The sequence below is a fragment of the Mauremys mutica genome, chromosome 7, assembly GCF_020497125.1.
Source record: "Mauremys mutica isolate MM-2020 ecotype Southern chromosome 7, ASM2049712v1, whole genome shotgun sequence".
Taxonomy (NCBI): Eukaryota; Metazoa; Chordata; order Testudines; family Geoemydidae; genus Mauremys; species Mauremys mutica.
Window position 1 is genome coordinate 38,090,505 of NC_059078.1, and position 12,887 is coordinate 38,103,391.

The 12,887-nt window shown below is 39.6% G+C and overlaps 1 protein-coding gene across 2 annotated transcripts in view; it reads right to left on the reverse strand.

Annotated features, from left to right (window-relative positions):
* The window catches only part of SYN2 (synapsin II), a 440,231-nt gene that overhangs the window by 211,935 nt on the left and 215,409 nt on the right, over positions 1-12,887 (reverse strand). The window lies entirely within an intron of this gene.

Consider the following 12,887-nt stretch of genomic DNA (forward strand, 5'->3'; position numbering starts at 1 on the left):
GTATATTATAAATATATACATACTGATTATTACACATTGGTCTATTTTACATACCCATATCCTCACACTAGCCATCTCTTCTCTTTCGTTCCAATTATGGTACTCAGAAAAATCAGTATGCTTCCACCACAAGAGGTATCCCAAATGTTGCTGTTATAACACACTTTAATCTATATATATTATAATAATAAAATGGTTACTTATGACAAGATGTGATCCTGCTTCCATTAAAAACAATGGCAAAATCCCATTTACTTTTATGCAAACAAGGGCCCTACAATGAATCATGTCAATCTATACATTCTCAGTTTACTCAGAAGCCTCTACTAGGACAAACTCTGCAAAATCTTGCTCAAAAGGTCAAAGAGTTGTCACCTGCCTTTTAAATGAACTTTCAGTGATGACCCTAGATGTGGCACTCAATGAATATCTGGGTGACCAATTTACAACACTATCACGTCAACCTACCCTACTTCAAATATATTTATATTCCACTAGAGACAAAACAGGACCAACACATTTTGACAATGTGTTCCTCTGTATTTGTTGTATTACTTAGCTTTGGGTTTTTTTAGCAGATATTTTTGGAGGAGGATTTTACTTCCAATTGGCATGCTAAACAGTCATTCTATTACGAAGTATTAATTTTATTTCCAAAATTTTAAGCCTTGGATTCCAAGTAGAATTTCATAGCTCTTAAAGTAGGAAAACCAGAGGCATATACCAACACTATAATACTGTTCCTCCTTCTTTGTACATCAGTCTCTTGTTTGACACCAGTGTTGCCCCTCTGCTGAGTGGAAGCAGTTGTCTAGGGCCTTGCAGGTTAGTTTCTAGTGGAGGAGAAATCAGAAAGGCTGAGTCTGGGTATATTCCAAATGTAATTTGCTTTATTTATACACAGATACAAGTCCTGAAATGAGATGGTCAAATAGCAATGACTTCTTATAGGCATCTCAGTTCAACACCAATCCCCTGATTCTCAAGGAACAACTCTGCCTCAAGAATTGACTCTAAACAGAGATCAAACTCTTCTGCTGCTCAAGCAGTTCCCTCTGTCCTCAAGCTATTCCTGCACAAAACCACTACATAATCCACCACACCACCACAGAATGTCTTCCTAAGAGACAAAACTTGCTATCACAATATGAAAAAGAACTTGGGACACAATGTATAACTGCCACCTGCCACAACAATACTTATTACACTAAAATCTTTCTTACTGAGAAAAAACAATTATGACACGGATTTTGTATAGCAAGCAGCTTATTAATTAACTTTGCCCCAATTATTCCCCCATTGAAGTAACTGAAATTTCACCACTGACTTCAGTGGTAGCCAAATCAGGCCCCTAATAATTAACTGACAATATAGTCTCTGGCTAACATATTTCCCAAGTATCTTTTAGCAGTGAAAGATGATAGCTGAGACAGTAAGGAACAGACAAAGTGAATTTTCACTGTGCTATGGCATGCAGAAAAAAATATGCTTCAATTCATGCAGTAAGTATAACTGGTGAGGAGAGAACAAGGAACACCAGATTTGCAACGGAAATCTATTGGTGATGCTGTAATAGGTTTCAGTTTCATTGCGTTCCCTATAGTAGGTACATCTTCAGTAGACATGGTATTATGTGGTTCATTTTTGCTAGTGATTTACATAGAAATTAAATATACAGTACCATAATTTTTTAACTAAAAAAATTACTATTAACCAAAAGTATTCCTTTACAATTACATTCTGAAATATCATATGGTTACTGTATAATTGATCTTTGAATTGGCTAAATACAGGGCACACATCACTACATTTTTTGCATATTAAAGGAGAGCTGTCAACTCAATTATTTTTAATTACCATAACTTAAATAATCCAGTTTCCACAACCTACCATTCTTTAAACAGTGTATCCTAAAATTATTTTTTAAATTTTCCTTTAAAATACTGTATAATGGGCTTTTATAAAAGTTTTCTCATCAAGAGAGAAATGGATTGAACAACTGTATCGGGGAAATGGTAAAGATGAGTTCACACAAAATGCTGTCAAATGCACAAAGTAAAAATTCTGAAAAATAGAAAGATATATTTTTGCTATCTTATTTCATTTATAGCAATGTTAGACATACTTATAACTATGGAAGTTACAAAACATTCAGGCCAAAATGTGACTTGTTTTGACAGTCTCACTTTAATATAAGTAGTCTATAAGTGGGAACTCTTTGCCAATCAGAATAAGGGCCAGAATACAGCATTCCCAAATGGGCTTATAGCATATATAAGCAAGCTTTAAAAGATAAACTATTTTATATATACACACGGAAAATATATTCATTAATGGCAGCTGCTTGAAGACGCTTAGAGGTTTTTAATGCTAGAATACAGTAAATGCCAATGGAGATACTACAGGCTCCGATTCATCAAGATACATACAGATGTGCCTAACTTTAAACATGAGTAGCCCCACTGAACTCAATGAAATACTCACATGCTTAAAGTTAGGCACATCCTTAAAAACTAACTGAATAGGGGCCATAGTGATCAGAGAGCAGGTAAGGTGATCAAAGATGCACAACAAAGACAATTTATGACATGGATGTCATGTTTGAACATTTTTACCCAAATGATTGATTTGATGTTGTGAAACATTTACTTGTGTGCTCCTGGTTGCATTCTGGGTCCATGAATCCCAAGTGTGTATATGCCTCATTGTCTTTTGCAATGTTAATTAACAACCTCCCAAGACAATGCACCAAAGCTAATTCAGACCAGTTTAATACAGTAGCAAAGCAAACTCAGGTTGTCTTCATGTACTGTATCATCCAGAAGATGACAGCAAATCCAAGGAACCCATAAGGACTGGAAAAAAAACTATAACAGGTTCATATTGGAACAAAGATGCCGATTTTCAAAGATGCGGCGTATAGCCACAGGTGCACAGCTGCTCAGTAAAAGGCCTTATGTGTACAGCAGTGTGTAACTTAATTGTCCAGACAGGTTCCCATTAGAAAATTAGGGACTTAGCTTTTACAAAATGCTAACAGCATATTCCTGCTCCACAGACCCCAATTGCAAAACTCCTGTTGATTTCATTAGGAGCAGGAAGGGGTTCTATGTTTTATTTTCACTACAGTAATGGATGAGGTAAATATGATATGTGATACAGTGCAAAATGATTTTAATTTAAATAGAACTACATTGGTTCCAGAAATTAATGTTACAATAAGGCTGCCTTTTGGCATACTGAAAAATAAGTTTATGACACAATTCAGCTTTCTGAATAAGTTTCAAAAGACCATTTAAAGACATCTCCAGTCTCACATTGTTTTCTCTAACAAATGCCAAGAACTGATTAATTCCATGGCTGAGGAAACGGAACTAAAAGTTTGTAAAATTGTTTTTTTTAAAGTTCATCCTTGAAAGAAACAGCAGGAGTCATTTCTTTCTCAAGATGACTGGTATCTATTTTATATATTGGCACATGTACTACATCTCAATTTAGGTTAAATACTGTCCCTTAGATTCACCTTTTCTTTTTAAACATCCTTTGGATGAGGCAATCATTAAACAACTGATCTCTGGCATGATTCACATTTCAACAAATGACTTCAGCTTTGAAAATAAACAGTAATAGTAAGTGCTAAGTGATGCCATCTGGTGTGTGACAACAAATGTTAAACATGATGGAACTGGAAATACTTTAAGTGACTTAATTCCATAGTAGCATTAAAAACTGCAACGTGCCATACATACGCTCTCTCAACATTTTACTGTACACTGAAAGAGTCTGCTTTGAATTTCAATAAAACATACATTATGGTCATGGTTCCCTAGTATCAGATGATTAAACACTGGGCAATTTTTAATGTGTTTATTGGCTGTGCACTAGGATCTAATTCAAATTTAAATGTACCCCTCAATTCTCAGAAAATGCACTACCACCCTTCCTTAATTATTCCCAGCATGCTAACATAAGAAATGTGCAGTCATGTCATTTATTAAATTCATGTTCTTGTAGTAAAAAAAAGGAAATGGAAAGAATTAGCTCATACTATGGTGGTGGTGGTTTATTTACAAAGTTTCGCTTAAGTACAGTTGGAAATTCCCACAGTGTCTTATCACTTTTCGCAATGAGTGTGAATCTCTCCATTACAGCTACTGACACATTTCCATGGAAGATAGGCAAGGTGAGACCAAGGCTAGGATTTCTAGACAGGATATTTTTTTAAAGAGTATTGTTAGCTGTCAGATTAACAAAACATACTGCAACAGAAGAAAGTAAAAAATAGCAGCTCAGTGTTGATAGTGTAATGCGCTAGTGTGTAGGGGAGAAGAATGATGGATACTTTTTTCTTTCTCTATTAAATTCCCTGTATAAACAGTTGCTTGCCAGAACATAATGTACAGGAAATGGACAGGTATTAATATTTATGTCCTCTACTGAAGTTGTCAGCATCAGCACTTACATACAGGATCTTCTGAAAATGAACAAAAATATTTACACGTTTCATATTCTGGGTAAAATCTCACATCTTTAAAATCACACAACTGTGCAATATAGTTGTCAGAGATGCAGCTGAATGTGAACTCAGTGCTAGCTATGCAGCTTTGGCAACAGCAATAAATGAAGTAGTGAAAATTTAAAAATATTCTGAATAAATGAGAGAGAGAAGGGAGGTAAGGTAACATCTTTTTTCAGACCAACTTCTGTTCATGAAAGAGACAAGCTTTCAAGCTCACACAGAGCTCTTCTTCAGGTGAGCGCTACGTAAGCTCCCCAAAACTTGTCTTTCTCACCAACAGAAGTTGGTCCAATAAAAGATATTACCTCACCTACCTTACCTCTCATATATGCTGGGACCAACATGACTACAACAACAACACTGCTAACAACACCTGAATAAATAATAAAGCCCTGCAATGTTTTCCTATTAACACAGGGACATTACATTGGACCCCCAAATTATGAAAACAAGAATATACATTTCTATAGCACCTTATCATATCACAAAGCATCCCCTATAGAGCAAGAAAGCATGACAACTGGCCCTGATTACAAACCCAAACTAAGGTAATGATTAAACAGAAGAATAGCAGGGTTCCCTTCTGGAGGAAAACAAGGGACAGTATGAAGATACATGTATTTTCCTGAGTCAGTTTTGCAAGCCACAATAGTCCAGCCTCCAGTAACTGCAAGTCACCACTCAAACCCTTATATTAGCTAATTAATGCAATTGCTACATAATGATGAATGAGAAGATTGCACATATCATCAATGTTCAGATTTTAAAACTAATTTAAGACTGAAGTCTAAGTCGCAGAGGTTTTGGAAAGACATACTCTATATTTTAACATCTATTCTGCATAGAAAATAATAGATCTCTGGACATAAGTATAACTTTAAAAAAATATAGTTCAGGGACCTACTCCTGCAAACTTTGTGCTCAAACTTAACATTGTGCATGTGAGTAGTCCCTTTGAATCCACTGCCGTGCATAAAGTTACGCACGTGTGCAAAGCAGAAATGAGACTTAAAATGATATAAACGGTAACCGGGGTGAGATTTTCAGAAGTCCTCATTGTTGGACTACTTCTGACCCCAAATGAAGACACTGGCCATTGACTTCAGTGGGGGAAGAGTTGAGTGCTTCAGAAAATCTGTCCCTCTTCTACCTCTATCTTGCTGACCACTAACATCTCATTGCTTTCTCATACTCTCCTGTATTAGTCTATCTGTATCCATATGTTGTTTCTTGTCTTAGACTGTAAGCTAAGCTCTTTTTGTTCTGGGATAGTACAGTGCCTAGTGCAATGGGGTCTTGTCCATGTCTGGGGCATCTAGGTGCTACAATAATACAAATGAAATAATATTAATAGTAATAAATAATAATACCACCTAATGTTTTTAGGGACTCCAGTGCACCCTTTCTGTGCTTCTTTATTAACTTGTTCTAACTCGACATGCATTCTTTTTAGTAACAGTTTTGCTGACTACTCTCATCTTTTACATTACATTTCAACACCTATAAACCTAGGGTACAGGTCACTTAGAAAAAATATGTATGAGAAAAAACAGAAGTGAGGTAGTTTCCAAAACAGAGAACTGTGGTTAGCTTTTCTCGTTTTTGTCTGGCATATGTTTGTATTTGTTTAGCACCAACAACTGCAGAGTACTGCACAGATCACAGAGGAAGACATGATCCCTGTCCTGAACAGTTTACAGTGTAAGGGCTTAATCCTGTAAATGGACAGCTAAACAAAAACAGATCTGCAACTAGGGTCCTTGATTTCAGAAGGACAAACTTAAAATAATTAAGAGCATTAGTAGGGAAATGGACTGGACTGAAGAACTCAAGGATCTGAATGTGGAGGAGACTTGGAATTACCGTAAGTCAAAGCTGCAGAAACTATCTTAAGCCTGCATCTCAAGTGTCAGAGTCTACCCTCACTTGAAACTGGGGGGTTTCAAAGTGAGGACCCGCATGTCTTCCCCCACCCCAAAATCCTAGGGTAGGTCTCCTTGTCGCTGCCACCACCTCGGTCAATTACGTGGGCCGGGACACCCCTGTATTCCCCCTCCCACTCCTCTTTCCAGAGACGTTCCCTGGGGAAATACAGATCCACTCACAGGAGGGAAACCTCCCCCCTCCCTCTCTCCTAGCCACTGGAAAGAGATACCTGATTCAAACTGCTTGAATCAAACCCAGGAGGAATTCTCTCTTCCCCCTCCCTTCTCTGCCCGGAGATAAGCCGTCTCACCACCGAGAGAGAACGTCTTAGCCCCTCCCCTGTATTCACAGTAGAGGGATTTAATCAAATCTTTATAGAAAGAATTTATTAAAAGAAAAACAAGAAAATACAGAATCTCTATGAGTCCAAGCTGGACACTCATAGGGTATAACCTTGCTAAGTTCTGGAGAGAATCCTCTCTCTTTCTCAGTACAACAAAACAGGCAGAATTAAGAATAATCAATAACAAACACACAGAATTGCAAGCATAGGATTATTAGGTGAGGACACAAAGTATCTTTCTAATACTCACTATCTTGACTAGAAGAAATTAGTTCAGAAAGGTGGAAGCTGGTAGAGACTTGATTAAAACGTCTGGACTCTTATAACTCCAAACGGCTAAAGACAAAACACACAGCAACAGAGGGAAAAAGTTCCCTCCTAGAAATTTCAAATTCTCTTCCCTGATTGGTCCTCAGGTCAGGTGCCTACCAGGTACTATTTTTAACCCTTTACTAACTATTCATGACACCAAGCAAGGGGAAAAAATTGAAAGGTGAGGATTGCAGACCAAGCTGGATAAGCAATTATCTCAAACAGGTGATTAAGAGAAAGCAGAAAGGCTTTAAGGAATGGAAGATGGGATGGATCAGCAAGGAAAGCTACCTCTTAGAGGTCAGAAAGTATAGGGAAAAAGAGAGAACTGCCAAAAGCCAACCCAAGTTGGACCTGCAAGGGAAATTAAAACCAACAGCAAAAAGTTCTATAGCAGAGGTTGGCAAACTACGGTCCGCAGGCCACATCTGGCCCATGGGACACTCCTGCCCGGCCCCTGAGCTCCTGGCCTGGGAGGCTATCCCCTGGCCCTTGCCCAGCTGTTACCCCTCCCCTGCAGCCTCAGCTTGTTTCGCCGCTGACGCAATGTGGGGCTGCAAGCTCCTGGGGCAGCGCAAATGCAGAGCCGGGGCCTGACCGGGTGCTCTGTGCTGTGGCATGGCTGGCTCCAGACGGGCAGCACGGCTGTTTGTCCTGGTGCTCTGGGTGGTGTGGCTGCAGCGCCGCCAGCCACCGGTGCTCCAGGCAGTGCGGTAAGGGGGCAGGGAGCGGGTGGAGAGTTGGATAGAGGGCTGGGGAGTTCGGGGGGTGGTCAGGGGTCAGGGGGATGGATAGGGGTCAGGGAGGTCAGAGGGCAGGGAAGGAACAGGGGGGTTGAATGGGGGCAGGGGTCCGCAGGGAGCAGTCAGGAAGGAGAAGGGGGTTGGATGGGGCAGCAGGGGGGCAGTCAGAGGCAGAGGTTCCGGGGGTGGTCAGGGGACAGGGAGAAGGGGTGGTTGGATGGGGCAGGAGTTGGATGGGGTGGCAGGGGGCAGTCAGGAGCAGGGGTTCCGGGGGCTGTCAGGGGACAAGGAATGGGGGGGGGTTGGATGGGACAGGAGTCCAGGGGAGGCCATCGGGTTGAGAAGCAGGAGGGGGTCAGATAGAAGGCGGGGCCAGGCCACGCCTGGCTGTTTGGGGAGGCACAGCTTCCTCTAAATGGCCCTCCATACAATTTTGGAAACCCGATGCAGCCCTCAGGCCAAAAAGTTTGCCCACCCCTGTTCTATAGCCATATAAATAAAAAGAAAACAGGGAAAGAAGAAATGGGATCGCTAAACAGTGAGATGGGGTGGAGATTAAAGATAATCTAGGCATGGCCCAGCACCTAAACAAATACTCTGCCTGAGTTTTTAATAAGGGTGCTGAAGAGCTTAGGGGTAGTGGCAGGGTGGCTAATGGAAATGAGGATATGGAAGTAGAAATTACCTCATCCGAGGTAGAAGTCAAACTCAAATATCTTAAGGGAACTAAATTGCAGGGCCTGAATAATCTCCATCCAAGAATACTAAAAGAACCGGAACATGAAATTGTAACCCCAATACCACAGATTTTTTATGAATCTGTAAACTCAGGGTCATACCCTATCACAGGAGGACTGCTTATATAGTATCTGTTTTTAAGAAAGAGGAAAAAAACTGATCCAGTAAACTACATGTCTGTTAGTTTAACCTCAATTGTATGCAAAGTCCTAGAACAAATTTTGAAAGAGAAAACAGTAAAAAACATTGAGGTAAACAGTAACTGGGATCAAATACAACATGGTTTTACAAAAGGTAGATAGTGCCAGACCAAGATGATCATCTTTCTTTGAGAAGATAACTAATTTTTTAGACAAAGGAAATGTAGTAGATCTAATCCACCTGGATTTCAGTAAGGCATTTGATACTGGAGAAGATGCGGATTAATATGAGAATTGAAAGGTGGATAAAGAACTGGTTAAAGGTGAGACTACAATGGTCATACTGAAAGGTGAACTGTCAGGGTGGAAGGAGGTTACTAGTGGTGTTCCTCAAGGATCAGTCTTGGGACCAATCTTATTTAACATTTTTCTTAATGACCTTGGCACAAAAAGTGGAAGTGTGCTAACAAAATTACGAAAGACACAAAGTTGGAAGGTATTGCCAATATGGAGGAGAACCAGAATATCATGCAAGAAAATCTGAATGACTTTGAAAATTGGAGTAATATAAATGGGATGAAATTTAATAGTGCAAAGTGCAAGGTTATACACAGAGAGACTAACCATAAGATTTTTTGCTGTAAGCTAGAGACATATCAACTGGAAATGACAGAGGATGAGAAAGACCTGGATGTATTGGTTGGTAACAGGATGACTATGAGCCGCCAATGTGATTGGCCATGAAAAAGGCTAATGTGATCCTAGGATCCAAGGTATTTTTAGTAGGAAGTATGAATATCATTATACAAGGCACTGATGAGACTTCATATGGAATACTGTATGCAATTCTGATCTTCCATTTTAAAGAAAGATGAATTCAAACTGGAACAGGTGAATAAAAGGACTACTAGGATGATCAGAGGAATGGCAAACCTACTTTATGAGAGGAGACTCAAAGAGCTTGGCTTGTTTAGCCTAACCAAACGAAGGCTGAGGGGAGATATGATTACTCTCTATAAATACATCAGAAGGATAAATACCAAGAAGGGAGAGGAGTTAAGTTAAGCCTCAATGCTGACACAAGAACAAATGAATATCAATGGCAAGTTTATGCTTGAAGGTTTCTAACAGTAAGAAGAGTAAAGATCTAGAACAGCCTTCCAAGGGGAGCAGTGGTGACAAAAACCCTAACTGGCTTCAAGATTGAACTTCATAAGTTTATTGAGGGGATGGTATGATGAAATCTAGAATGGTATATATCCAATTTGCAACAGCTAGGAGCAAATATCCCCAATAGCCAGTGATGGGTCACTAGATGGGGAGGGCTCTAAGATACTAAAGACAATTCTTTCCCAGTGTCTGGCTGTTGGGTCTTGCCGAAATGCTCAGGGTTCCAACAGACTGCCATGTTTGGAGTTGGGAAGGAATTTTCCTGAGACCCTGGAGTTTTTTGGACTTTCTCTGCAGCATGGCGCTTGGGTCACTTGCAGGTTTAAACTAGTGTAAAATGGTGGATTCTCTGTAACTTGAAGTCTTTAAACAATGATTTCAGGACTTCAGTAACTCAGCCCAAGTTATGGGTCTATTACAGGAGTAAATTGGTGAGGTGCTGTGGCCTGCAATGTGCAGGAGGTCAGACTAGATGATCATGATGGTCCCTTCTGGCCTTAAAGTCTATGAGTCTTAGCACCTGGAAGTTAAGTAAGTACTGAACTATACAATGAACCAAGGTTTTTATACACAGTCTAATACATTTAAACCTAAGTCTTTAAAGATACAATATTTCACTTATGTTGTGCAACCTAACATCTCCAGTTTTGTTATATGAAATGCGCTGACGTTTACACAGTCAATGTAAGCACATAAAGCACAATACAAAGAACATGTTAGGGCAGTGGTCCCCAAACCAGAGGAATGTTCGGGGGGATGGGGTGCGGTGCGCAGCAGGGCCTGAGCTAGCTCCCACAGGAAAGGGGAGAGGGGGAAGGAGCGCCATGCTTCCAGCCCTGCTTCACCCCCAGACCAGCTCCACCTTCAGGCTCAGCTCTGCCACCAAGCCAGATATGTCCCCAGTCCCATTTCACTGCCAACCCCACTCCCCGCACAGCTCAGCTTTGCCCTCATTCCATCTTTGCCCCCAGACCAGCTCTACTACTAACCCCAGCTCCTCCCCTAACCCCAGTTTTAGCCCAAACGCCACTGCTGGGGAAGCCTTGACTGTACAGCAATAGAGCGTGGGCATGTACAGATTCTGTTAACGGTAAGGGCGGCGCGACTGGAAAAGTTTACACACCACTGTGTTAGGGCATCAAGAATTAAACAGGTGGAAATTTCTGTTATTTTCACACTGATTACGGTAAGACGAAGAATTAGTTCCTAAGCTTTAATCTATCTTTTATTTTTGCCTAGAACTCAACCAGTTTGTTTCCAGATTACTTCTGTACTGTGATCTCTTGAAAATATTCTAAAAAAGAAAGTTAGCAAAGACTAGAATAAAGAGATGAAAAAAGTAACGCTCAATCAAACATATATTCTGATATTTGACTACAAGATGGTGTTTTAGTTAAAATTTGAATTCTATAATTTAGAAATGTTTTACGTATATTAAATCTGAAAACAAATATTTTGGAAGCATATTTGCTTTCCAGGAAAATTAAAACATCTATCAAAGAAAACAGTGTTATTCTCAGTGCATGATCACAAATACCATGGACTTGCCACAGAGAACAGTTTAAAGGAAATCACATCTTTTACAAATGCTCACAGTATAATTGTGTTTTATAGTGTTATGTTGTGCAGTGCTATGAAAATGTGCTGAAGTTGAAAGGAACTGGTATCAAAGGAAAATGTCCAAGAAGATGTGCACAGCCATTTAGTTATACGGGTCTGTTACAAAGCCCATTGAAATCAATGAGAGTCTTTCCATTGACCTCAATGGGCTATGGATCAGGTTCATGATACGATAGTTTGGTTAATGAAGTTTATCATATGGAATAACAACAATACTAGTATGGTTATATTTTCCACATGTAACACAAATACAATAGGATAATAATCGTATTGTCCAATACGTTATGCTGTAGTTTACTTTTGATCAGAACTTCAGCAGTACTGCAATAGACAAAAAGTTTTCGATATGACTTACTTATACCGATAATAATTAATGCCGAGTCTTTAAAGACATTTGGACACCAAATACATCACAGAAGCTGCTAAGATATACTTGAATTTAAAAGATGCTCTTTTCACTTCTTCTGGCCACATTATGTGATTACCATTTGAGCACCTAATCCATTCAGCATTTTGCGTTACTCTCAAACCCTTATGAATTTCCAACACTACTAAAAACAACTTAATACAAGAATGGCTTTTTAAAAGACAGTTGACTGCTATAATGTAAGTGCTAGGATACCTTTTCCAGAAATGACATTTATACTGGCTTATGCAAGAGTTTTAACCTATCAAGACAGAACGTATTAGACTGATGATGTCTATTACCAGGTTCTTGTAAATTTGAATAGCAATACTCCACTACTGGCTCTGTACGGAGTAACATTGATTATTTTAACAGATCCCATAGCTCACATTTCAGTCAGGGCAGTTGTTAATCACTGATTCAACAAAAAAAGAAGAAGCCCCTATTCAATCAAAGGCACGCAACGCCAAAGACATACAGGTTATTCTTTCCAGTGATTCACCATATGGTTTGACACCTCATGGAAACCCTCAGTGAGATTTCTTGTTAATAACACATGTAAGATATTATTTTCTTAACTTTTGTGTGTGACAGGACATGACTAACTACACCTACTCATTCTGGGTCATATCCTAGCCTTTTGAGGAGAAAAAGTTGCATGTAAAAAACACTATCATCTTTCCACAAGGTACAGAGAAGTACATCCTAGACTTTTTTTTTTTGGCATGTGCTTCAGTAGTCAGGGAGGTGGCTCTTAGGACAGCTTCTTCACTGCTTACTGTTATCCAACTATGGTCAACATTCCTTTGCATCCGGATGGCTCCCCTGGTAAAATATGCCTTGTTCTTCCCTTCGTGTGTCCAACCTGTAATCACCGTCTCAGCTGTCCTTACACCAACCTTGTCCATCTGAACATATGGAAATAGCATTACTGGCAAAGAAAACTAAGTTCCATGGAAAGACCATGGTC